The 26,472-nt window shown below is 43.9% G+C and overlaps 1 protein-coding gene across 7 annotated transcripts in view; it reads left to right on the forward strand.

Moving 5' to 3' along the window:
- Positions 1-11,260: 11,260 nt before the first annotated feature.
- Positions 11,261-26,472, forward strand: part of TSPAN18 (tetraspanin 18) — a 171,875-nt gene continuing 156,663 nt past the window's right edge. For 6 of the 7 annotated variants that reach the window (XM_075502546.1, XM_075502554.1, XM_075502548.1 and 3 more), the window contains exon 1: positions 11,946-12,479. The gene's annotated coding sequence lies outside the window, so the exon portion shown is untranslated. Of the gene's footprint in view, positions 11,350-11,945; positions 12,480-26,472 lie in introns of those variants that run through there. The other variant, XM_075502553.1, reaches the window with a different exon arrangement.

Here is a 26,472-nt window from a genome sequence, read left to right on the forward strand (position 1 = left end):
GCTTCTTACAGGCCACTGGAGGAGATACGGGGAGGCCGTGTGAGGAGAAATTTTCTGGCTGTGATTCCCTTTCTTGCATCCAAAGCCCTTGCCACATTCTGCATTCCACCTAATCCCCCAGATTCAGATGCTAGCACCACTGGGGCAATCTGTGGGTCCTTTTCCAATCAGCAAATGGAGCAGCTTGCTGGCTGGGGAGGGATGACTGACTCCTCATTGCCCAGAGATTCTCTTGGCTACAAAGAGTTCCCACCACACTGACTGAATGCACTTTGCTTACAGTAACAGGTCCTGACTTCTAAGATGAAGCCAGTAAGGAAAGAAGAGTACACCAACCAAACTGACCCCAGACTTCCCAACATGTAAGTATCCTAAACTGTGGAAAAAACTCATCCATGCTTCTTGAAGTCTCCACAATCCCTTCTTTGTGTCTTCTTCCAGGGCAGAACAGACAGGAACTAAATGAGACAGAAATCAGCCTGTATACTTGATTAGCGCAATTTCCCTTGAGTGGCCTGTTGCTTTTAGGCATAGATTGTAATCTCCTGTGTATGACATCGATATCATAGATATTAGAAATAAAGGGGGGAGGAAAGGTCTTCCTGTTTCTGTACACCATCTCATCCATTCCCCTTTGGTCATTGAGGGATTGTCCTCTACAGTCAAAACAGGACTGGGGAAAAGTACTGATGTGATCCAAAGGCACAGCCTAATAAAACATGCTAAAATAACTACTTCGGGAAAGGCAGAGGATCTCCTCTGTCTCTGTAGCCCCTCCATGCAGCAGAAACTGGGTGAGTTGTCCCAGGTGAGCGCAATTAGAAGGCCCATGCTTGTGTCTACAAGGAGGGTCTAAATACCAAGAACGTAAGCTTGGAAGAATGACACCAAGATGACACCAGATGACACCAAGTTGTGTGGGAGTGTTGATCTGCTGGAGGGTAGGAAGGCTCTGCAGAGGGACCTGGACAGGCTGGATCAATGGGCCGAGGTCAACTGTATGAGGTTTAACAAGGCCAAGTGCAAGGTCCTGCACTTGGGCCACAGCAACCCCATGCAACGCTACAGGCTTGGGGAAGAGTGGCTGGAAAGCTGCCTGGCAGAGAAGGACCTGGGCATGTTGGTTGACAGCCGCCTGAATATGAGCCAGCAGTGTGCCCAGGTGGCCAAGAAAGCCAATGGCATCCTGGCTTGTATCAAAAATAGCGTGGCCAGCAGGACTAGGGAAGTGATCATGCCCCTGTACTCGGCACTGGTGATGCCGCACCTCGAATACTGTGTTCAGTTTTGGGCCCCCCACTACAAGAGGGATATTGAGGTGCTGGAGCGAGTCCAGAGAAGGGCAACGAAGCTGGTGAAGGGTCTGGAGCAGAAGTCTTATGAGGAGCGGCTGAGGAAACTGGGATTGTTTAGCCTGGAGAAGCGGAGGCTGAGGGGAGACCTTATTGCTCTCTACAACTACCTGAAAGGAGGCTGTAGAGACGTGGGAGTTGGTTTCTTCTCCCAGGTAACAAGTGATAGGACAAGAGGAAATGGCCTCAAGTTGCGCCAGGGGAGGTTTAGACTGGATATTAGGAAATTTTACTTCACTGAAAGGGTTATCAAGCATTGGAACAGGCTGCCCAGGGAAGTGGTTGAGTCACCATCCCTGGAGGTATTTAAAAGACGTTTGGATGAGGTGCTTAGGGACATGGTATAGTGGTGGTCCTGGTAGTGTTAGGTTTACGGTTGGACTCAATGATCTTAAAGGTCTTTTCCAACCTCTACGATTCTGTGATTCTGTAAGAAGTTTTAAATTCCCTACAGAAGCTGTAGGACTAGCAACTCAAGAAGCAGTTAGAAGTGCATCAATGAAGAAGAAAATTTATTATGTAGTGAGTATTGCACTTGTGTAATATTGCCAACAGAGCCATACAGCAAGACACCCAGGCGCTTGAGATACCTCCCGGTTCACCAAACCCACTTGTCTTACTGTATTTGCACTGCTACAGACCCTCAGCTGTTCCCCTGGGCAGCAGTAGACATCAGCAGAGCATGAACATGTTATGTTCCCTACTTCGTGCCTGCTTGCCCTGGCCTTGTTATATAGGCCTGCATATCAAAGGCCTTTGGGATTTCCTTGCTTGTTCCCTGTTCCTCTTGAAAAGGTAGCACACACTGAAATGTACCCAATGCCTGCAGTAGGTACATAGCTATATTCTAACTTGTTTTCTGACAATCTCTCTCTTAGCCGTTGAGACCACTTAACAGTGGGGGCATCTATCTGTGGGCCACTATTCCACACATCTTAAGAGAGAACTTGTATCATTAAAATTATTTTACCATGTCATGCTCTGGTCCCCATCTGCAGGACAACCACACCAGGCTTTGTCATCTTCAGGTCTAGTGATCTGGGATCAAAGCAGCTCAGATTCATCCTGCTCCTATAAATTAGCCCCACTCGGCCAATGCTCAGCAGAGTCTAGTTCATTCAGTCAAACTGCATTTGGACGTGGGGAGTAGCACAGCAGCTCCTGACTCAAATGTAACTGTACTCTAATATTGTCTACATATCCACCTAGTACTATAAGCAATGGCTAATCCTATTATATGGTGTAAATTGTTCCACTGCTTTTCTTATCTAGTTCCTTTGTTCCTAGCCACATTTCAAAAAGATGGCTTCTTAAACTCTGATCCCGCTTCTCAATTACTGCCATTTCTGTTTCAGGGAGTAACCTGCATTGTCATAAGGGGCTGTTGAAAACTCAAGGGGAAGCTTAATCAAAACTTTCATTTAGAAACCGGTAAAATATGAGTGATAGTTTTGCTTCCCCTGGGGATGAGGAAGAGTTAACAATTTCAAGACAGTAAAACATTGATTCTAAATGGGGCTGCAGCCCTTTCAGATTGAACATTCTTTCTTGATAGGTATTTCGATGGGAGGACTTAGAGGCTTCTAAGTAGCAATTTGGAAGGTAAGTATTAACTAGTGGTTAATACTTTATTACAGTGCTAGAGGGCACTGTACTGTTGAAGGTACTGTTTATGGATCAAATATAATAGCTAGGAGCGAGACAGTTTAATGGCTTGAGATTCCTTTGCACTTTTTGTTAGAGAGACATGTTAATCCTGACAGTGTTGTAACTCATAATAATTGCGCTCTTCCTGTCTCAGACATACTGTGTTTAATTCTTTGTTGTCCTGACCCTGTGGACTTCTTTCTTCTGAAGATGTGCAAGAAAATGTAAACTGCTGCCATTCTGGATTGAAAAACGTTCTGCATGCAGTTTGCACTAGCACAAATGCCTACATGTTGTTCAGGCAACATAAAGTCTGTAATGTCTGGAAGGCCATTAGCGTTTGCTTGTGTAAGTACAACTGTGGGCAGTAACGCTCCATACAAATGGTCTCCTATCCAGTTAGATCAGCTTTGCAATTGATAGATAAGGATGAAACGTACTTCTAACTGCTGTCAGTTCAGATAAACAGAACTTAAAACCCTTTCTACAGAATGCCACCAGTTGTCTTCTAACGCTATCACAAAGCTGGTGTCCATCTCTGTGACTTTAAACAGTTCCCACCTTGTGCACTTCAGTGTTACGTGTTTCTCTGGGGAAAATTGCTTGTTTCATCTCTGCTTCTGGACTTTTAAATTGAAAATAAGAAATAGTGTCACTATCTGAAAAATTCAAACCTTATCTACAAAGTTGTTTCTTTTTGCATGTTTTGTTCACACTGTCTTTTCATAAAATGTTTCATAAACAAAACATTCATACATTTGTCTAAAATATTATGATAGTTTTGTTATTGGATCAGAATTCAATTTCAAAGTTAAACGTGAATTGTCACTTGAAAAATTGTTTTGATTTTTTTATTCTCACTTCCATTTTTTCTTACTAGAAAGGGAAAAAAGGAAGCTGGGAATTTTACCTGCTTTTTGAAAACTTTTGTAATTATTACATTTCCTACAAGTAATTAGTTTCTTCTTAAAGTTTTGAAACCCCATGTTTTCACTTAGAAATGTCTCTTAAAGTAACTTGACTCATTCTCTTTTTGAACTTCAATCAGTGTTTATAATGTAAGTTCTTCCTGTATATACAAAACGTGAGGAAAACTAAGTTATTGCTGTTTCTGGCTGATTCCATTACCCGAAATATCAGTCCCAGACTGTGATATCATGACAGCAAGCAAGTCTTGAATGATGAACAGTCTGTGTTTTTACATGGCCCCAATTAGAAATCCACATGGTTAACAGATCCATGAAATCTACTGTCCAGAAAATCTGTTGCAAAGGGAGAAAGTGCCCTGGGAAAGTTGCTTCCTTGGCAGCAAATAGGTTGTGGGTTTGGACTTGGGTCACTACCCAAGTGCCGTGAAGGGACAGCATGCAACTGATGGTCAGGGAGACTCGAAACTGTGAGGCTAGACACCAACAGAGTAGATGCTGCTATAAAAATAACAGTACGTTTTATTGCAATTTTCTTTTTCCTTCTCCAAATTGTGGGAATTAACTCTGAAGAAAGAAGATCACACTGGACACCTGAGCTCTCTTCAGTGGCCTTTCCTACCCTACAGAATGTGGCTTCTTTCTCCATCTTGCATAGCTGTGCCTGCAAATCCCATCTTGCATGTTCCCAGGCGCCTGTTTCCAGTGCGATTTCTGCTTGGCAGGGAACTGCTATTTTTCCTGCTTCCCCTCCCATCCCCCAGCTCATGTTCTGAGCAGCTGTGAGGTGGGCTGATCTTCTCGGAAAAAAATCAGGCTGTTGGCCTGTCCTAGGAAGAGAATTAGCTATCCATGTTGCTCTGCATCCCATGCTTCTTTCTTCTTCTCATCTCAGCTTCCCTTTCCCTTCTCATCTCAGCTTCCCTTTTTACTACCCTGCTGCTACCTTATAAACTACAGTTCTCTCTCATTCTAATCTCTCTTCCCCCCACCAGCTTAATGGATTGAAGACGTCACAATCATGTAGCAAATTATTCCAAGTCCTAAGAATTCTTTCTAGAATTGGCTGGGAATTTTTGACATACTGGGGTTTTCTGGAGACGTATTCTATGAGTGTCTGGGTTTGATTAAAATTTCAGCTCATATCAGGAAAGTGAGAAAGCCTCCAGCACTGTCTGACAGTCACCCGGAAGGTAGAAAAGGAACTTGAAGCTGGATTTACAACATTTCAGGAAGTTTCTTCCAGGTTTTATGCATCTCCCTCTCCAAAATATGAGAAATTTTGAAGATGTCCACATACTAGAAAATGTTTTCCTTACTAGCTGTTGCACATCTGTGATTAGTTTATAAGGGTTTAATTTTAATCTTAGCTCCTTATCCTACAGTACACACTGAAGTATCTGAGTTGGGTTTTTTTTTTTGTTTTGTGACACTGCTAGTGGCTAAAATCTTTATGCCCAAAATCTTTCTTGCAGGAGATCTCATGATTCTGTAGTGGATGGCACAGTCTTGGTTGCTACAAGATCTTGCAAAACTGCAAAACTACTGGACTAAGACAAGGAAGTTTGCTGCTCGTAAGAAAGCCTCAGGTAATAGCGACTGCAAATGCTCCTCATTAACGGATATGTGCTCCTGCTTTTCTGGCTTATTCAGTCGCCTTACAGCACACTTGCATGCTCCTGGGTGCCATTTCTGGTCTATGCTTTACCCTTTTTTTCAAAATGTAGATTAAGCATGGGATGGTGGCCAGCACACAGGGAAGCCGCGTAATGGCTGAAAGCGGGAAATAGCCAATTAAAGGATCAAAGTCAGGGAAATTAAGCCTTGAGAGGAAAGGGCACAAATAGGGTGGGGTTGGGAAGAGGAGGGTAATAGCGGCCCTCAGGGGAGACACCAGAGTAGGAAATGGGACTAGAATCAAAGAAGCAGAGGGCAAAATGCAACTGCTATCCGTTGCAGGGATCGTCTAAGGAGGGAGAGAAGCAGCACAGGAGGAGAGAAATGGAAAAACTTTGTAATATAGACACTGATTTTGAAAGTTGTTTAGCTACTGCACTCTCAGTGGGGTCTACCTGTAAGTAGGGCTGTGCAAGTAGACCCTCCAGTATGGTTCGGTAGCTGAATTAGCTGCCAGCGAGCGCTCCCACTTTGCTTCTCGGCAGCTTCCCAGCACCACTGTGCTGCCTTTCTCTCTCCCTCCTTGCTGCCAGAGCCTGGGCCGCTCCTTCCCCTAGTTCCTCAAAAGCCCCTGTCCTCCGACCTCTACTTTCGAAGTAATGCTTACTAATATCCTTACTAATGTGCCTCTGCTTTTGACAAGCTAGATCTTTGTTTTTAATGCCTTGAGTATATGTAGTTTGTGGCCCTGTTTATCTAAACCAGATATTTTTAACTTGGTGCAGCACGGCAGTGAGAATATTCATACTTCGGAGTAGGGGGAGCCTACACTTACTCTGCTTAAATCAACATGAGGTGACTTGAACAGCACTGAAATAGGACATTCAAAAGATTAAATAAGAATGCTTTCTGCTTGGCCTTTACTGAGCCTTTTTTCTTAGGAATGAGCTCATATTGTGCATAGACTAAGGTTGCCCAAGAGACACTTTTGTTATAAAAGGTTTTTCATGGAAAATGAGATGTTTACAAAACAGGGAAAATACTGAAATGTTTGTTTGGGTTGATTTTTCCCCCTGAATCATTTTAAATGGCAATATGCAAAGCAAAGTAATTTTTCCTGTATGTCACACTGTTTCATTAAGGCACTAACAGAAGACACTTGATCTAGAAATTAAGATAAGTTGCTTCAATCAGTACTAAGTAGCAGGTGCCCTTAGTGATTAAATGTAATAGAGTATTTCCATTATTCTATTAAGCTTTATGTCAGTAGTTGTCATAGTTCCTCTCATATCCTGAAATACTGTGAAAACATTTTCAGAACAACATTTCAGAATCTTGGAATGAATGCTTTCTGAAAGTGAGGAATATAAGGATTTTCACTTCACAGAAAATTTATAAATGTTTCGTTTGGTCTATAGCAGATTAAAAACCAGGAATTGAAATATTTTCCTTTCCTGTGAAGGATAAAGTATTAGGTTTGATAGTACAATGTATTGCTGACACAGTCTCGGTGCTATTCTGCTTCTTCATTTACTATATTATTTGTGAAGAGCACAAAAGCCCCTTTCTGCTGAGTAGCGTGCTCTTTCCCTGCCCTTCGGTGCTTCTCACATTTATTGAGGGTGTCGGGGAAAAAAACCAACACCCTAAACCCATTACACAGCAAGCTAATTTATTATAGAAGCAGATACAGAAAGAGAACAGCAATGGAAAAAATACTCGAATGATGATTAGGTCAGTACCCTGGGCTTTTAGCTGCCATTTAAATTTAAATATGCACTGCAACATGAGGTAAATAGGCCAAATGAGTCTACAGAGAGCCTTGGTAACATGCAGTCTGAGACATTCGTAGCAACATACCTCGCAAATGACTATGGCCTGGCTTCTTGTGGTCAGCTACTGGGAGCGACTAGCCTATATCACGCGCTCCTGCATAAAGCACTTGTGTGGAACAAAATAAAACTGTAAAAGCTGCTAAAACTGTAAACAATACCTTGAGGTGGGTTATTGAGGCAACAGCAAGGGGGCTCATGCTTGGTGCATTGAGTGCTCGCAGTCCTCTCATTCACATCACGTCTGCATTTAGGTTTGACAGTATCTTTTCTGGGTGTATATTACATTACAGAACTTGACAACTGTAGAATTCCAAGTCTGACAATCTTGTAAGTTAATAATGGACCTTTTTCTCAAAGTAACCAGGAGGGAGGCATAGACAATGACTTATCTACTTAATTGAAATCTGAGGAGTTAAGTTCTATTTTCATTTCTGTCAGCACAATCCCAGGGAAGTCAATCATATGGAACCAAGTGTGCAATTTAATCCTAAATTGTTTGTTATATTCAAGATGCCTGTTTCCACACTGGGTGGGATCCTACCAATCCAAACTGAAATAATTTAATTTCTTTCTCAGTCAAGCTTTCACTGGTTTTAACGCACACACATATTTTTCCTGACAACTGGTGCGAGACGGGTGAGGTAGCAATTGTGTAGGAAACGGGTGTGGTACGTTATGTATCCTCTCCCACAGCCTCGCCTCTCGCACAGTGGGAGAGAAGGGGGGAAGGCTTGTGATAAGACAGGGAACTCCTTTTGATTCATCTGCTACCAAAATAGTAATGCGATTCCATTAATTTAGGTAAATATCTAAGGGCCTGGTTCTACTTTGGCTTACATCGAGTGTTTGTTATACTAATGTGTAACATACACGTTGCCAATTCCGAGATAACAGCTCTAGTTCAGTGTCCGTTCTGGCTGCATTACTGCTCTGAGAGACCTGCTATTTGCCCAGAAACGTTAGTGAAAGAAACGCACAGGCTGTGGTCAGGAAAAATGGCATTCTTTGGAAAGGTTTCTCAAATCTCCAGCTAGGCCCATGCTGACTGAGATCAAATAGATGTACTGCTGGGATCCTGACTGCTGTTCCACATATTCAAAACCAAAAGGCAAGTCCAGTGGTCATCTGGTGGCAGGAGTAAGCCCAGCTCCTTCCATACTGCCTGGCCCTGTCCGAGGATGCTGGCCCACATGCTGCCAGGCAAGGGGCTGCATGCTTGCCCGCAGTACTGAGGAGTCCTCGGGATACGTTCTGCCTGCTTCGAGCGCCAGCATTCATCGGCAGCACTGATTTCTGGTCTCTGCAGTTTGTGGTGGAAAAAACTCCATAAGCAAACCAAAGGTATACCTGGCCTTCCCCAGTCTGACAAAGGCCTCGTGGATGCATGAGCCTCTCAGGCCACAAAGCAGGCAAAGAAACTTAAGCCAGGTTTGCCATATTCTCAGGAGGTGGCTTTCCTGGTGGACCATTAGGAAGAAGATAGTACGATAGAAAGTTTAGTCTCAAAACACAGGTATGCTTCTGGCCTGAATGCAGGAAGATGAAGACCGTGTTTTTTGGAAAAAGTCACAGACCAACTGAGGTCAAAAGGGATCTCTGGAGGTCATCCAGTCCAGCCCCCCCAGTCGAAGCAGGGTCAAGTTTGATTAGGTTACTCGGGGCTTTGTATCCACTGAAGTTTCGAATATCTCTCAGAATGGAGATTCCTCCATTTCTTGGGGAGCCTCATCCAGTGTTTAACTCCCCCATTATGAATTTCTTTACCCTGACATCTAGCTGGAATTTCTCGTGTTGCAACTTGTGCCCATTGCCTCTCAGACTGTCACTGTGTACCTCTGAGGGAAGTCTAGCTCAGTTTCCTCTATGGATTCCCGTTATATGATCAAAGACAGCAATAATATCTCTCCCTAACCTTCTTCTATAATGGTGAAGAAACCCAGCTCTCTCAGCCTTTCCTTGGTTGTCAAGTACTCTGGCTCTCCTCTTAATTAATGTGGCCTCTGTTGGACTTTCTGCAGTATGTCAGTGTCCCTCTTGTGCTGGGGTCCCAAAACTGACACAGTACTCCAAGTGTAGTCTCACCAGTGCCAAACGGAGGAGAAGAATCACCCCTGACTAGCTGGCTCCACTCTCGCTAATACAGCTCAGGACGTGGTTGGCTGCCTTTGATGCAGAGGTGCGTCGCTGGCTCATGAGAGATTTGTCTTCTATTAGAATCCCCGGGCCCTTTTCGGCAAAGTCGCTTTCTATCCAGCTGGTGCCCACTGAGTGAAAGAATTCCCTGGCTGTGGTCAGGACAAATGGCATTGACTGAAATATAGATTCTCACACTGCTGCTCTTGCATGGGATTATCCTGTACCAGCTGCAGGACTTTGAATTTGTCTTTCTTGAAACTCCATCAGGTTCCTCTCAACCCATTTTTCCAGCCTGTCAACGTCCCTTTGAATAACAGCCCTGTGCTCTAGCATCCAAATTTGGTACAATCCAGAAACTTGCTGAGGTGAACTGTCCCAAAGTCCAGTTTATTAAGTTAGACAACACTTGACATTAAAAGGTATTGTCCCCAGTATTGATCCCTAGGGACCGCTACTCACCAGCCACAGCCCTTTGAGCCTGGCGGTTCCTCCTATTTTCCACTTGGAAATAGGAGGTCCACCTATTCAAATCAAATCTCACCAGTTTGACTACGAGGATACTATGGGAGACCATGTCAAAGACATTTCTGTACTCAAGGTAAAACAATGTTCACCACTGTCCTCTCATCCACAAGTAGAGCATACAATTTGCTAAAAAATGGTCACTTCATGATGAAATCCAGACACCAGTCCTTAGGGAGAGGCAGTGCTGAGCATGTTCTCAGTGTTCCCTGGCTTCTGCCTTCCCTCCAGAGGTCTTCCATGTATGAGAGCAGTTCCAGCACATAACTTCATTCTTCAGGCCCCAAAGCTATACAGTAGTTTCCCATGCAGAGCTCAGCTTCCACATGCTTTCCTTCTCATGTTAATAAGAAAGGAAAGATGCCAAGTACTTGGGAAAGTGTGTCCCAAACCACAGTCGCACGTAGGAAGTCTCCTTTTGGCCTCACTTGGTGGTGTTTTGTTTCCATCTGGTCTCTGCGCATAATCTGAAGATGATAATGTCCTTCAGTGGGGAAAGCATAAGTGCTCTGTGTCAACCCGATAATCCCAGTTTATTTTGCACACAGTACTAGAGATGTTTATCCCTCTAGCTATCTCCTAGCATCCTGGTACATCTCTCTCCCATTTGTCTCTAATGTACTAATCAATGTGATCTTTAGAAAACACATTCAATTATCATTATTACCAAGGTGTCTGGAGATGCTGATGAAGTTCATGATGCTGCTATAGCAGGCGGTATCCAAACATACTTTACCCAGACATTTTTTAGCTCAGTAAGACAAAGGAAAGGCAAGAGGAAAACAGAGAGTAGTGAAGCAACTTGCACAATATTGTTCAAATCAGGAGCAGAACCAGGATCCAGGGATTTAAAATCTATTTGATCACCTAGATCACAGTTTCTGTAAATACGCTGTGGTTGTTGTCCACATGCCTGGATTACTAGTCCAGGTCATAAAATGCCTTTTATATTCCTTTAATTCCTTGTTCTTTGTCAGTGCCCCAAAGTCACCCAGCTCTTCCTAACAGCTGCCCAACCTAAGATCACATAATTCACCTCACAGGAACACAGGAGTTGTGTGCATAAACCTTAATCCCTGCTCTTGCAGGCATTTCTAGAACCCAGGTCCTATGCATACCAAGCTTTATCTCTGAGTCCTTTTGTTTGCCTCCCTAGACTTCTGGGTTAGGATTCAATGCCGTGTGTCTCCATGCTATACATACCATAATTGTCCACTGGTCTCAGGAGGAGCTGATTCTGAAAATGTGTGGAGTCTTTGGCAGGCCAAATCTTCCTCCCTTACCTGCAGAAGAATGACTTCTCTTCCTGGTCCTGTAAGTACATTTTTCTTCCCCTCCAAAATTTAAATTACTATATTCTGCCAAAATTTCCCTCAAGAAAAGGCAAAAATATTCCTGGCACAGTGTGATTAATCCCAGGAGCTTTTGCTAAGGTGTGCCCTCCAGATATCTTTCTGCTTCCCCTGCAAAATCACCCTGGACGTGGCAATAAACGCAGCCTGTGTTCAGCCACTGAATTAGTGCCCATGAAACCCGGAGTAAGGGGAGCTGGAGTGCTGGTGCTAGATGTTTGTTCTGAGTCATGGGCTTGGATTCTGCAGGACCTGGAGGTGGACCCTGGCTGAAGAAAACACGACCCAAGAACATGCTTCTGCTGCTGCCACAGCCTTAAGGGGCAGGAAAACAAAAGCAAGCAGTAGCCCAGGCTGGCCTTGAAATGCTGAGTGGGCTTTCGGAAGGAAAGGAGAGGATGAGGTGATTGGATTGTTTAAACAGCTGCAATGAATCAGCAGCTCTCTTCCCCTGCCCTTCCCTTGCTGCACAGCAGCCCCCTCCATGCCAAGTAAAACAAAGTAATCCCAAAAAGTGCAGTCCACCACAGTGCAGCCGAATCACGCTGCAGAACAGAACCAGCCCACGAACTAGAGAGAAAGGAAAGCGGTATTTTCAGATGAGATATGAAGCTGATGCAATAGTGGATTTCTGAACAGGAACTGCAAAAAATATTTGCACCAGCAGCAAAGGAGAACAGGATAAAAAAATAGAGAGGAAAACATAGAAAAGGGAAAGGGCCAAACTTAGCTTTGCTGTAAGCAGAGCCAACTGAGCTACTCGCAGTGAAAGTTCCTTTCAGTTGCAGCAGGGTGAGATGTGCTACTGCTGCCATCTGTAACTTGTGGTTCCTGCGTTAGCTGGTTATCCCGACCAGCTAACAAGCCGCTGCTAGCTAATGTGGCAGCTGCTTTGTCCTGAGTCAGTAGAGCTCTCTGGGAAGTAATAGCCTCTGGAGCCATAATGAAGACACAGCTGAAAAGTTTGGAAGCTTGTAAGAATCATACAGATGAAAGAGGGAGCGTGGGGGCTGCTGTCCCGTGTGGATCAAAGCAGTGTTTTGAGGAGAACCCCAAATATGAGGATCCATAGGAAATCAGTACAAGAAACAGGTGAGTGAGTATGGCTAATACTCAATCTACAGTAGTACTCAGCTTATTGCTACAAGGCATCTAATCTTCACCCTGCCCCCCTTCCCAGCCGCTCAGCTCAGCTTTTTGTCTGGCTGCTGCACAATCTGTTAGGCCAGTGCCCACTTAAGGATAGTTATTGCAGGGAGTGCAGTTAGAGTCTTTGTAATTGCTCAGCTGATGGTGTAATGGTCTCTCTGAGGATTCAGCCCAGCAACAGTAATGATACAGCTGGCCTGTCTTGCCTGATGGGATCATTTCCACTTTATTATAACTGTGATTTTCAGCTCAATAATTCCAGAGTATTTTTAGACCCTTTGAGATGAAAAAATGTGCTGAATTTGCAATGTTGGCTTTTTTGTTTTGTTTTGTTTTTTCTCTTAACTGGTGACCAGGAGAAAAATAAATTTCCAAGCAAAGTCAGGCAGGGATCCCCCAGTTCAGCTTTCTTCCTGCACCCTTTCCAGAAGAGAAAGGAACTCTCAGCAAGCTGCTGAAAGAGGTCAGTATGTTTCTGGGGATGAACTGGGAGCCCAGGCATAAAATAAAGTGAAGAGTAGTTTCAGCTGAGACCACCTTCCATTCTGTCATCTTATGAGAAAAATCTCCCACAGAGGGGCGAGGGGTGAACTTCACTTGTTCATTCAAAACAAGACCATAAGAATCCTCGACCAGAAAACTGTAGGAAGCAACATAGTCCTAATCGTCACCACCAGCAGCCATCCTTTTCAACCTCCAATTGCTAGAATCACCTCAATAGCCATGTCCTTCCTCCAGGTCATTTGTCTCCCAGGAGTCCCAAAAAGAAAAAGCAAGCAGCTGTCCCTTGGCAGCTCCAAGAAGATACTTCCTCCTTCTTCTGGCACATGATAGAGCACGACAGCTCTAACTTGTCAAACAGGTGTAAGAGAAACATGGGATAAAACCATGCCCTGCTGCATCTAGGGGAGGGGGATACAGCTGTGAAAGCTACTTCTCCTTTGTCATGGATAGATCAGCAAGGGATACCCTGTCAATGGTGATTTCTGTGTACGTCTGCTTCATGTTCTGGTATTAAAGCCCAGGGCCTCAGGCATCTATTGGATTTTGTTTAAATGCTTTATTGGATTTTATGAACCTCATATACACCAGACAGACCATAAGAGACATGTCCTGGTGATATCCACAATAACCAATTAAAATCCCAGCCATGTTTTAACTCCATTTTCAATGAACTGTGGAGACACAACCCGCTTCTCTATGGGGTGAACAGAGATCTCATTAACTACATTTAATTGAGAGTGGCAGCTAGTGGATTTTATACATTAGGGAGCACTTCTGTAGACATCGCATCTTTCAAATGCATACACTGAAAAATTATAATGAATCCCATGATCGATACAGAATCATCTTTCTTGTTTCCAGTGTTGCTTCAGTTCCAAGGTTACTTGAATAGATGAGCTTCAGTTAATAAAATTCACATTTTCTTCACTCAATAATAGTTTTTACAAACTGACTCTTATTTTTTATTTTCTCTTTCTTTTGGCATCATCTTTATCAATCGGTCCTTCAAAATAACCTAAAAATTTCTTTTCCCCCCTTGCTTCTTTTTGAGGATTTCAAAGCTCTCAGGAGCTGCAGACAGTACTCTTTTTAAGTGTATGCTATTGTTTCTATTTTAGAGAAGGAAATTAAGGGAAAGCGTGGTTAGGTGTTTCTCACACCGTGTGGCACACAGGAAGGCAGTGGTTAAGCTGTCAACTGAGCTCTGAAGCCCCAGGACTCTGAGCATAGCACTAATATTAAACCATCTTTCCTCCACAATTCATTAGAGATTCCAGGAAAGGTGCGTGAGCTCCTTCATGTTATTGAGAGAACCCACCAAGAATGTCATCTGAGGTCAATAATCCACTGAATGCAATGAAAACGTAGTGGGAAGGGCAGCCATATGGCATGCATGCTTATATGCATACACATACACACACCCACATACACACATAGATCTGCTTTCCCATACCCTACTGTGCTTGAGTCACAGTAATTCCTCATGTCACCTTTTCTTGAAAATTGTATGGGAAAGTATATGAGAAGACAGTATATTAGAGACTATTTAAGATGGTGACAGCCTTTCTTCAATGAACTGTGCTAACCCAGTTGATTCTACAAGAGTCAATCATTGTTTCGGTCATTTGGTACGTAGTCTTTAGAGAATCATATTCATCATTGTAGGTCAGCTTCACCCTGTGGATTATCTCTTCTTATGGATGTTAATTCCCTTTTGAGCATGATAGCTTTGTACAGGTAGTTACCTTCAGGAAGTTCCTTCAGGACTTTCTAAGCCCCATTTTGATGTATGTTCAGAGCTTTGAAAACATCTGCTTTCTGACTGAAATGCTTCAGGCCGGGTCTCTGTTTGAAGATTAATTGTTTTGGAAGGTTTGAAGAAATTATTTTTTTCTGTTCATGTTTTTGGGTCAGGAGAAAATGAATGTCTGCTTGAGAGTGTAGCAATAGTAGTAACAGTATCCCACTGGGGATGTGCAGGTAGCAGATTCCCCCCTAGAAGGGGAAGGATTGGGAGCAGGAGGGCCAAGTTGCCCCTTCTGCCCCTCTTCCTGGTCCTCTGTGTCGTCACTGTCTTGCCACCTCAGAGCAGTGACAGGAGGTGCACACACACATAAGGTGTGCTTACGAATAGCTGGAGGCAGGGTGGCTCTCTGCCGGGAGAGAGGTGTGAGACAGCTGCCAGGCTTTCATGCCATCAGCTCGGTGGCTAATTGTTTGCATAGCTTTGCCTTTCCCAGTGATCTTCCCCGGTGTCTTGTGTTCCTCATGTGGTTTCCATTAAGGTCAGGATGGGGGAAGGGAAGCATGTGAATTATTGCAGTATTTACTCTCACTTATGCCAAAGCTTGGAGTGCTCTGTGGTATAGAGGCTGCAGGGAGTTGCAAGCGGTGCACAAAGACGGTGTTTGAGTGTTGTTAACTGCACTGATTGAAAGGCAGAAATCTCGCTCTCCCTTCCTTTCACAAGATCCTGACTATCTCCTTTTCTTACTTCAAGCTGCACAATAAGGAACACGAAGTTGACTCAAAAGTGTGTGAGAACTAGATTCTCCGTCCAGCTGAAAAGAACGTGACAATTTGAACAAAGTGATAATCCGTGGAATATGGCTACCGTTTCCAGGTGGGAGAGATTGGGACTGCCAGCAGAACCAGCATGAGCTCACATCCACAACACGGCAAGGGACTGATCTCCCTCTGCCTGTCCTTCTTACTTCGTGTGTGCTCTGTGACTGGCCTAAGGACCAAACTGCTCAGTTGATCTCTTCCTGAGAGGCTTCTTCTCTGGCAGTTGGTGAACCTCTCAGCGTATCTCAGTTGTCATCTGGCCCCTTCTGTTGCACAAAATTAACAAGGTCTTTCAACGTTTCACATGTAAAATTACTTTCAGGTAGTCCAAGTGGGTTGTATTTCCCCTCCTTTTCCTTTTCTCCTTTCTGTGGGTGGGTATTCCTTGCTTTTAACGCCAGTGGTATGGGTAATTGGCAAAACAAGTTGAAGTCTGGCACTGTGTTCCTGCTGATTGGTCACTGCCTTTTACTGGAGATGCTGCAATTGCTGGAGTTGGGAGGATAGTCCTCTCTGAGGATGGGGTCCGATGATCCTTTTCTTATATGTGGCTCCAACGTGTGCACCTCTCCTGGTGTTTTGAATACTCTTCTGCTAAGTAGCTTCCAGATTAGAAAGGGTACTGGATATAGGTCGGAGACCCAGAGAAGCTTGATACTGATAGATGTTAAGAACACAAAAGCTTGAAAGGGAGATAGCTCAGCCAGGAGCTGTCAGGCTGTAACTTCACTAGACAAACTCCCCATCCTCCTCATCCTTAGACTTTCCTTTGATGGATGAAAGGGCAACATTACATGTATGGAGTAATTTTCTTTCTGTTACATGGATAGGTTTCTGTTGGGGGTTCCACAGCTTGCATGAAAGAAAAAGCTGTCCAGGGTAAAGACGATAACAAGAAGGAAAAAGCAGATCAAGTGAAAGCTCTCCCATTTGACAGAGAGACCTGAAGAAGTGGTCCTACACAGTCTTTTTGTATATTACAAACCTCTAACGCAGGGGTTGTTCCTAAAGAGGAGGATTTGTGTCTTCCTCCAGCTTCCTTGGGGGATGGCTTACAATGGGGCAGTTCATGAACTGGCCTATCTCCACATAGGCCAAGAAGAAGAGAGAAAGAAAATCAAGGTGTGGAAGGCAGAAAAGTTCAACTTCTAGTATCTGCATGGACTAGAAATGAATCATGAGGCAGGCACAGCTCCAGCAGTAGCCTACATATTGACTATTTTGTATCATGAACTGCACCTTGTGATGGCAGGAACATGCTGAGATTTCCTTTGGAGGCTGAACTGTTATGCAAGTCTTCACACTCTGAAGCTAGAGCGATGCAGCGGTCTTTGTACAAAGATTAACCTAGAAGCTATTCACAAAAATGGCAGCAAGCCCAGAGCAAATTGGTGCTACGGGTCTGGGTGCATCTGCGACTGGGCACATCAGTGCTTGAAAGTTGCGCAAGGTTGTGTGCCAAGGTACGAGTATATGTGGGGTCACAAGCAGGTGCACCAGTGGGGCTCATTTGTACCTGTAGGTGTCAAAGCCAGCCGGAAGCTGAAACTAAGTATGAGCATTTTCAGCCTGTTCATGGTGTTGGTTTCCAACTGGACTTATTTCATATTCGTAACTTTTTCAGCAGAACTATGATCCTCAATGCAATGGCACCCACATGCCATGTTGTGCTCGGTGAAAATGAGTACGTGTGTAAAAAGCGACCTGCTGTAAACAGCTTTAGCTGTAAAGGAGAGCAGGTGGGTCTCCAACAGGCAGAAGGGACAGTGCAGGGTAGTGGAGGGGTAAAAGCCAGGATGCCTAGGTCCCAGTCTCAGATCTGATTGTGTGAAATTGCTTGGGTTTTTTTCAAATAACGATGCGTACATGCTTCCCTAATAACCTAAGAACATCAGTCATACAACATAAAAAACCTGCTAAAAATATATAGTTCTGTGAAAATCTCTTTTTAGTTAACCTTACAATTCTGAAAAGCAATCTAATGAAACAAACTAATAGCCACATTGGACTAGTGATGCCTGGCTTTCTATGATTTTCTCAAGATTGACAGAGTTCTCTGATGTGTGATAAGGTGTAAGTAGCTTTCAAAGATTTTCTCACAGTGGGAGCATTTATAACAATATTCTCTCCCATGGAGTCTCTGGTATCTACTAAGTCCCAAGCTCACACTGCAGCTTTACTTCAGCACAGGATGGGTGCACTTAGCAGGGTTTCTCTCCTATACCCAGACACTGATTTTTTCTGAACTTGTACAAGCTGCGTAGTTTGGGGCCAAAAAACCCTCTTCAAGTTGGTTTAAACTGGCCAGCAAAATCAAAGTTTTGTTGGGATGGTAAAGAGACAAAAGGAGACTGGGTTTCTTATGCCTTGTTTCCTTAGTAAACCAGGCTAAAAACAACTTTGAATGAAAAATTCCAACCAGCTCCAGTCACTACTTGGCATACCATCAAAGTTGCTCCCTTGCTGTAGAGAAACAGGGCTTCATGGCTTCAAGAAGCTCAAAGAATGGGCTGTAGCCTGTACTGTTGTATAGAGTATATTGTCTCAGATTTCTATTTGTCAGGGTCACCAACAGTAGGATAAAAAGACAATAGCTGGTAACAGGATTTTCTGGGAATATTTCTGAGTCTGTATTAGTGTGCTGGGGTGGAAGTGGGTGGGGATGAAGGGGGCAATTTTATGGATTTTAATCTTCCTGGATACATAGAAAAACACCTGCAATTTGTTAGCAAGGTAGTAAAGATGGACTGGCGGTTCTGACATTTCCGGGAAGGCTAGGAATGAAACCCTAACTAATCACACTTTGTGGGGAGGACGTGGTGATGGTTTATCATGGACTGGGCCTGTGCCTTTCAGCATGAGATTCTGCAGCAACCCCAAATTCCAGCAGCAAAGCCCTGCATCTGTCTCACACATGATGCATTTTCCTCCCACATCTCCTGATGAAGATTTGCTTGGTAAAGGAGAATCTCAGAGATGAGACGTTTGCTTGCAGGTCCAAGCTCTCGTAGGAAAGAACTCTCTGCACATCATTAGTTTGCGGCAAGCTGAATGAGCTAACCCTAATGGTATCCCAGTCCTTTTCCAGTAACCACTTGATGCATAGATGGGATCATTTTACCATTCACCAAAGTTTCTCGTATGTCGTCTTCTTGCAAGTGGAAGCAGACTTAGTGCATTTTAAGGGACAGTCTAGCATTGTCCCGAGACCAGGCTTCCTGACTAAATAGTGATTCTGCCAAGAGGGGCCCTGGTGCAGAGGCAGTTGTTCTGGAGAGCATGTCACAGCCTCTTCCTGGTACCTTCAAACAGCACCAGACAAGCAGACTTCAGGCTGCTGGGGGGGCTGTAATAGGGATGGAAGATCACTGGCTTGCTGCGAATCAATTACATGCAGATACAGCTGCCATTTCTAGAAGCTAGGCCTGCTTGAAGAGATCCTACAATATACTCAAGGAGAATAAAAAAGCTTTATACTTAGGTGAGCAGTTTTTGATTTCGTGATAGACCATTGATTTCTGAGGGAAACACTCCAGTTGTTCCTCACCAAATCTTTTGCCTTTTGTGGGTGCTGGAATTTTCAAGGATACTGAACTTTTCGATGAATTTCAAGATCATCATTATAAAGACATAGATCTGTATAGCCTATTTTGCCCAAGCAAATGTAAGGCAAATTTCTCACATCCTGACCTTCACCACTACACACCACACAGGATTTTGAGTGACTCTTGCTGGATGTTGAACATTGGATCAACTTCTCTGGGTCACTCAAAGTCTGTGAGATTGTCGGTATGTCAGTAAGTTTTAGTGGTAGTTTTTTAAGCTGTTCTTTCTGTTTTCTAGAATTAGGAAATCTATCCACATTTCTTGTTAAAGGGAGTCCTCCCTGTCTTTTTTAGCCAGTAGGACTCAGACTCACATTATCCTCAGGAAAGGCTAACTATTCTATTCCTTCCTTTTGGAGCAACGCACTCTCACTGGAATTCAGTCTATATGTAATTTCTCTGAATTATAATTTGGGATTTTTCTTGTGCAAAGTTCCTGTGTTATAAGCTTGCTTCAAAAAGAAACGTTGTGGGTTAAAGCAAAAATGAGTTAAGCACCTATAGCCAGGGAGAATTAAAAGAGTTTGGATAGAGAAAAATATTATTTTCCTGTGAATCTCTAAAGCTTGAAAGCATGTCTTGAAAGCATGTCAGGCCATTCAAATGCCACTTTAATCTGTAAATCCTGGAGAAATACAGTAGTTTGGTGCAACATTTGCACCAAAACTCCCTTATAAGTTGTTCAAAACAGGGGAGACTGTGTCTTTCTCTGTGCTTCAGAGACACTCATGTTGGCTCTGTCCCCTCTTCTTGTTACAGCTGCATATGGGCTGAAGCAGAGTCTGTGTATTCACCAGCCATCCGAAACAGAAGTCTTAAGCTTCCTGTTGCCAAACCCAAGGTGTCGTGAAACATTCAGCAGCCAGGGAGGCAGTGGAAGTGTGAAATAGCATTTCACCTCTGGAGCTTTGGGATTAGGTTTTGACAAGGTCATGTCAAGAGAGTTTGTTTATCTGATCCTCTGAAAATGTCCTGCTGGTGCAGGCTCCTCCACAGACTTATTCACACTATTTTGCTACAGTCAGTAGCTTTTACTCCAGTGAGGTTTCGGACTGGAACAGAAACAAGAGAGTTCAGGACTAAATCTCAAACAAGACGAGGCAGGACTGGCATAGAGCGAGGGTCAGTCCCAGAACAGGGTCAGTCTGTGTACATCAGCTGAGCTGAGGCACTGGGCACAAGGGGTTGTGGGGCTCTGAACTAGAGTAGTGAAAGTTATAAGGACCTGAAATACCTAAGCTGAGCTGCAGAACAGAACCAGGCGTGATCAGTCTCTGATTCAGCTGGGCACCACATTGAAACCATCCTTCCCTTTCATTCATTTGCAATAATGCAAGGTTTTAAATGAGAGTCCAGGGCACCCCAGCTCCTGGATGGACTTACAGCAGATGCTGGCTCAAATCTGCATGCAATTTACAGTATGCTGGCCCAACAAACAAAGCCATTTTGCTGTTTGGATGCTAATCTGATGTCCTGGCCATCTAAGTGCTTCATGGGCAGTCGCCTGCAAGACTCACAGTCTTTCATCTACGAGCACAGCCTGTGCAACCACTGCCAACTTTCCTTGGTTCAGTTCCCTGCCGCTCCCTTTGAGCCTTCCTCAGGAATCCTACCGTGCACACCACAGGCAATCTCATTGCTCCCAACCTGTTTTGCTGCAGCTCCCATTAGAATAAATGTTCTTCTAAAGGCAATTCCTTCGGAGGAGTCTTCTCCTCTGCAGTTGCCGTCAGCACTTGCAAAGTCTCCCCTCTTCACGCGCACTCACAGGACTTCCTTTTCATTCATTTCCTTTATTTGGGGGAACAGCTGGACAACTCCAGCTGTTTCCCTCCACGAGCAGTTTCGGAAATGAGGTGATAACCTCAGCCCTTCTTGAGCCTTGAGGTTAGCTGGGGGAGGGTTGCAGATTAAATTAACAGTCTGCAAAATATTTGAGGTTAAGGGCAGAGAGGTTGAGAACCAGTGGAATTTTCCATCTTGCCTGGGCTGTATCCCTTTCACCCTTTGCTGTTTGTCAAGCCTCAAGGGCACACAGCTTGCCTACTTTTTTCCAATTATTTTAATCCTTTGGTAGTGTTAAAATGGGAAGCCTTCTAATTAAATCTGGAGCCTTGCACATGAATTATCCCTTAAGGGCCAGCAGGATGCACTGTCAGAGGAGCAGCACGTTCTCTGTGTGTGGGGTTACTGAGAGATGATTTTACTCAAGCACAACCACTTTGGACTTCTCTCAGGGCACTGGTGCTGAGGAAAGGATTTGCAGGGCTACTTGCAGCGGAGGACATGCAGGTTAAAAGAGGTTTCTTTCCCTGTGTATGTCCAAATGGGAAATACAATTCACAGCCATGGAAATGGCCAGTGTGCATCTGATCTACACTTAGAAAAGACAAAGAGCAGTCAACAACCCATATTAAAGCATTGGGCCTTCTGCTTTGACTCTTCTTTTGTATGCTTCTTTTGTAAGAGGCGGTGATTAGCAAAGTTCAAAGAAAACCATGATAAGGATGAAATAAGTAGTTTTGGAAGACACCTCATATATATCTAAGATGTCACCAAAAACAGAGGAAGAAGGTGATTTACTGTGTGTTTTGTACTTTCTGACAGGTGTCACAAATATATTTCATCTTCTAGAGGTGTAAGAGATGGCATCATCTGTCAGGTGATGTCCTGCGGCTCTTCAATATACACTATCGTTTCTGGAGTTGCGTGAGGTCTGGAAGTTGTGTTGTACGATCTAATGCTCTGCCCTCTCTTAAGGCCACGATCACTACAGTTGCTGTCAGCTGACAGATACTGCGGTAGCATTTTATTATCCCGGAGCAGTAGCCACCCCATCTGTCCAGGCTGTTCTGCTTTTGGGAGCCAGCCTCCAGATGACTAGCAATGGCAAGAATCTGCCTGGAGCAACTTCAGCCAAGCTGAAAGTAGCCTGCTTTTTTCCATGACTGTGGAGATGCGTGAGGGAGGTCTACTCTGGTTACTCACTTGTCAAAAAAAGGGTGTAACAGGTGGCAGCACCAACTGTCCTTCATGAGGGCAGCGAATGACTAGACAGTGGTTTTCTTGTGGTCCGTGCATCATTGGATTGCTACTTTTAAGTGGTCAATGAGAGGTAACTAAGCAAGCAAACCATCTGACTTATATTTGCTATGTAGGGAAATTAGATAGCAGGCTGCAAACTAAAATATCCTTTTCCTTGGCTTTCTGGAATGTTCCTCAATAAACATTAAGTGGAAAATAGGTCTGTCTGCCATGTCATCGCTCTTACCCCATTTTTTGAGAATCCAGGATAAGTATTTGTGTTCATACAGCAGAAGAGTGCAGGGTTTAAGAGTGGTGCCAACTGTGATCATGTGGAGCTGCAACGCACTTCTGTTGAATGCCCCTGAAAGGGCTCTGAGACAGTTCATTGAGAGTATGAATCGTTAATGGCCCTATGACTAGGAACCTGACTTTGAGCTCAAGCACCAAGTTGTTTATTTGCACCTGGAAGTTCCCAAGGTGTTGGTTGCCACAGACATGGGAGAAGAAAGACCCAGGTGGGTAAATCCAGGCCCACAAAGAAAGAGAGCAGATGTTTTTTTGCTGAATCATTGAGACAAATCCTGCATTAATTGATGGCAATGCTTCTTTCAGGCCAGTATTATCATTACATGAGTTCAGTCTGATTCATATTTTTGCCACTAATACAAGAATTTATTAATGAGGGTGATCAGCAGGAGGCAGGACAGCAGAGGAGATTGGGAAGTTTTTATCTGTAACTTGCCGTTTCAAATCCAGTTCAGCTCAGCACTGACTGATAGTTATTAGTGTCTGATATTTCTTGGTAGGCCCTGCATGAAATAAATTAGCAAATCTTTCATTCAGTTCCCCCTCAAAAAAACATCAACCATAACTGACATTAATTAGATGCCTCATTGGCAGTCTTGCAAGGAGAGCAAAAACTGATAGAGACCGTGTTCTCATTTTTCCCCTGAGTTATCAACACATTCAGAGAAAGGGTCCTTGCAGGTCAGGTTGGGCGTATAATGGAGACCTGAGCAGTAGACTGGAAAAGCTTATCCTGATGTAGATTTAAATGAGATTTTTATACCCTGTGCTCCAGGGGGACTAGCATTGCTTGTAATACACCAAAGGATTTGTTTGGCTAGAGAGCTGGCAAGATATCCCACTGCAGCCACCTACTACTGGTGCCAGCTCTCTGGGAGTCTGGACTGTTATTCCAAGAGTAACTATGTAGATGGTGAGCATCTGTTTCTTCTCCAGGAACCCAGCTGGCTCAGAGTCTCAGCCAGACCAAGGGACCACTGAGTATTTACTCCATGGAAGACAGTCGGGCAGTTTCCAAAGGAGAAAAGGATTTCCTATCAGGGACCATGAGTACAGCCTCGGAGGCTGATAAAAATATTTTGGGTTTTTTGTTCTTGAAGTGATTATTGGATAAGTACAGGACAGTTCTTCACCTCATAACCAGAAAAGGTGGAAGTTTGGAATTAGCTACCAGCAAGTGGGTTTTTTTCCTCACAGACACATTCCTCCTTCCACTGTAGCATGGTGTTTTGCTTATTTCTTTGGCACCTTTTTGGTGCAATTGTAGGACCCCTTGGAAAGTCTCCCACTTACACACCTTTTCCCCAGGATATGAGTCCCTGGGGGAAGCTTCCTGTGCACTGTTTGCTTAGACACCTGTGCACTATAATGTATGGCTAATTGAAATTGCATTAATGGTATGATTCCATTACAGGCGAGCAAGATGCTTGCTGCAAGAACACTCCCAGAGGGCCCTGAATCAGCTGAAATAGATAATTTATAAAGGGCTGTGGATCTGCTCAAAGCTCCAGTGTTAAGTACAGGAGACACAGGGCTATTTATTATTAACAAGACATTATGCTTTTTGCTCAGCAAAAAGTGTGGGTCTGGGATGAGCTAAGCTCTATCAAAGGTGAGATTTGAGACTGCCAGTTTGACTGAGCTATTCCTCAGACACTGCCTCTAAGTTTGTGCCAGCTTTTGAACTCTCTTTGAAAGACAAAGTCCACATCTCTGTTCTGACCTGGTATTCCAAGGGTTTTGTAGGTTCTCTTTGGATTTTCTTCCTTTGCATTGTAGGTTTTGTGAAAAGACTGGGAGTGAAAAGAACTAACAGCTGCTTTGAGGTAGGCCTGTTGTAAAGCAGCAAGTCAAGCTTCTCTAAGCCCAGTCTTCTGTTATCGCAAACCTGGGTTTCTCTCCTCACGTCCACATGTCTGCATGTATTTCCTAGTCTGAGTCTTCAACAAGGTTTTGCTATCTCAGGCATAGGCTACCACTGTTCTGACAGGAAGAAAGGTGTGGAGAGAGGAATGGTTTTCTGGTGTGATGGCAGGGTAGTGAAAGGGTATTCATCTTAGAAATGGATATCCAGACTAAATTATAGTCCCACACCATAGAAGTGCCCAAGTGGGAGGAGGGGTGAAAGAAGATGTGAAAGAAAGAGGGTACCATCTGCTTCTGAATCTTCAGCTCCCTGTTCCTCTTGCTGTCATTCTCCCTCCCCAGAGCCTGCTGCCATACCTGCCTGGGCAACGCTGCTCTCTTTGGCAGCTCCCCTCTCTGAAGCAAAGCCCCAGCTTCTGCCTTGGGGGGAAGTTCAAAAACACAGACTCGGGCAGCACGTCCTGAAGAATCTGTGTCAGCAGAGAGCATGAAAGGAAGACATATGCAAGGAAAAACTAGATGCAGATTTGCCTTCTCTGAGTCTTGCCTCCCCTCTCTCCAGAACTCTGCAAGTGTACCTGTTCCACTGCATTTTCTGTTATTATTTGTGCTAGTGTCCTGTCCTCCTGCAACAGAGCACCAGCAGGGTGACTCTTCCTTTTGCTTTCAGCTCTACCTCACGTTGGGTGTATATTACTGAAGTGTATGAAGGTATATTAGCAACCAGAGCTGCTTCAATTTGGAAATGAAAGCAAAAATCAGTGAAAGCTGAAGACTTTCCAGAAAAGCTTTGCATGATTTTGTGAGGATGCTCCAGGTTATTTATCCTCTTCTCAATAGACTGTAGGAAACATTAGATGTTTTAATCTGCTAAAGAGAGAGAACATTCTTTGCAAAATTCTCACCCTCTTGGCCTCTTTGTAATTAGCTCTACTAGGAAGTCATTAGCAATTGTTATTACAACAAAATTTGAAGTCAGAGGTGGAGAATCAGTATGACCTTCTTATTCTTCACTCTTCTCCCTCCATTCCACTACACATATGTAGTCAGAGCTACCACCAATGTTTGTAGTAATATTTTATTTTTAACTGCATTCGAGAGGAAAGAATGGGAGGTTCCTTTGGCACTGAATCTTCTAAGTCTACACAGAGCTTTGGGTCTCTTGGCAGGCAGATGTGCATTTTTAAGGGGTCACACATTGAAATTGTCAGTAGAAAGTTTGCCCTCTAAAAGAAGAAACTTAGAAAAAGTTGGGTTTTTTAAAAATTCTTTTTTCTTTAAAAATAGAAGGCAAGTGCAGGCTTCAGAGCTTGAGAACCAAGATCAGACACACACCAGGAAGTGTGGCCTTTCGGTTATTTATTGGGTTGCATTCTTCATTTGTAGAGCTTGATGGTTGATCTTTATGAACTCCTTCCTCTCCTCCCACTGTCTTTTCTTCATCTGTCCTTTACACAGCTTGAATACTTGTGGCAGCAGCTGGATTAACAGCTCTAGAGACTCACAGGGAGAGAGACATGCATTTGATGGGTCTAGCAGCTGAGACTCTGATGTAGACTCTACCAAAAGTCATGGAAGAGAAGAAAGAATCAAAATGGGGACATAGGATCTGCAGTCGTGTACAGTGCCTATCAGGTCTCTCTCATGACATTCAGCTGCATCTACAGAAACTCATCTGCTGGCCTCCTGACTCCCTAGAGAGATCACTAGGGAGTGTGGCTCTATTATATTGGCTGTCTAATGTTGTATGCTGCTTACCTTGCCAGTTTGCTGCTTATCACTTCGGATTTTTTTTTAAGTAATTGGCGGCTTTTGACCTTCTGCTTTGGTTCTTCACATAATCTATCAACACCAGCGGACTGAGCAATCAAATATCTCTAATAAGGTCAATGTGGCCCCCCCTTACCACCTGTCCTTGAAAAAAACCCAGATGGGCTGCTGTCAGCGCAAACATCTTCAGAGGCACTTTCTCTCCTCCTGCTGAACTGTTCTTGTTTCCTCCCTCACCTATAGGTGTGAACATGACCAACAGGGAAATCAAGACAGTAGGCTTGACTGTG

This window comes from Mycteria americana, chromosome 5 (assembly GCF_035582795.1).
Source record: "Mycteria americana isolate JAX WOST 10 ecotype Jacksonville Zoo and Gardens chromosome 5, USCA_MyAme_1.0, whole genome shotgun sequence".
Taxonomy (NCBI): domain Eukaryota; kingdom Metazoa; phylum Chordata; class Aves; order Ciconiiformes; family Ciconiidae; genus Mycteria; species Mycteria americana.